This window comes from Trichinella spiralis (genome assembly GCF_000181795.1).
Source record: "Trichinella spiralis strain ISS 195 chromosome Unknown Scfld2, whole genome shotgun sequence".
NCBI lineage: Eukaryota > Metazoa > Nematoda > Enoplea > Trichinellida > Trichinellidae > Trichinella > Trichinella spiralis.
This window is the reverse complement of record NW_003526941.1, coordinates 10,763,478-10,764,984: the sequence shown is the minus strand read 5'-3', so window position 1 is coordinate 10,764,984 and position 1,507 is coordinate 10,763,478.

The window sequence follows — 1,507 nt, the reverse complement described above, 5'->3', positions numbered from 1 at the left end:
TTTTCAGGTAGTTTTTATTGGTTGAATGTGGCAGTGCATCTGAATATTTTTTCAAATCATTTCAAACCTTCATTTTTCGTATTGTGTTCCAGTTCATCTTTGAGTAGCTTATTCAGCGCACGTAAAACGCTTTTCAGCGCAACGCGCGCAATATCTGACTTTTATGCAAATATGGGTGGTCTGAAAATTGCCTTCACATTAACAGTGGGCCAGTTAAATTGACTTTGTTGACTAACGGCAGCGGTGAACGGCATTTGCTCAATTTATTAACTCGTTAAGTACAAAGTAAGATATGCTTTTAGAGAAAGAAGAATGTTATCTTTTCAAACATAGGTGTTGTCTAGTTTGAATGCAAATTTGCGTGCAACTGCAATTTGTTTGCTTTTCAGCTTATGTGACCTGAATAATGTTTGCTTAACGAAATGAACAATACGTTTGATACTTGTTAATTAGTAGAAATGAACGTTATGCAAATTTTTTCGTGACTCTTGAAATTTATTTGAAATAATTGTAGGCGATCGATGTGCGGCGAATGAACAATGGCGTTTTCAATGCGATGACGAACGAAGAATAGCAATAAAAACGGCTTTGATTTTTATTTATTATAGCATTATTTCATTGAACTAATTCTTCTACATTTAGAAACAGAAGAATAGAAGATGGACGCGAACGTCCGGAAGACGAGGGTAAGTTGGGTAAGTATAATTTGTTGAGTTAGGTTAATTAGGTAAACTTCACTGAGGAGTTCTTGAGTCTGTAATTTATATAAATTCGAGCTGTAGGTTATTGAGCATTTATTTCAGATGTTTGTTAATCAGAGTAATTGGGCGTAGATCATGAGTACTATTATTTAAATGAATTTGAGTGGCTTTCCGCATTTGAACGTTTTCACGTCCCATGCCTTGTCGAGTTGAGTTTAAGGTTCATTTGCGGAAAGAGAAAATGGTTGAATAATTTGTCGACCATTTCAAAGGACAATTTTTGAGCATAGTGAGTTGGTAGCACTGCTATAGTTTTTGAGTATTAGAATAAGTAAATGTTTGAGAATAGCAGTGCAAGGATAGGAGGAATGTGAGATAGGGTGGTGCGCAGGAGTTCGATGGGTTACACTGCACGACGCGACCCTAACCGTCTCAAATGATGAAGTCCATATTTTCACAGCTCACCTCTTCCTCACCCGGTTGCGGTACCAGAGGCCTGCCGCCTTGGAAACAAGGTCAAGCCTAGCTCAACTGCCCCTGCGCCGCCCCTCGCTCCCCTGCCCTTGAACGGGGGCCCCCACGGCTGAGTCTCATTGCACAAGTTCCCGTGCTGGCTGGATCGACTTTCAAGAGATGACTCTGTCCATTTCGTAAAGGAATGGTCCCAGATGTGAAGCCTGTAGCATTGCACTCCGCTATGGGATTTCAACATCTGTGTGAATTCATAAGTCGTATCTATCCTAGAGGCAGATATGCAAATTCACAGTGGACGTAGTGCTGGGACTCTGTTTCGGCTCCAATCCAGA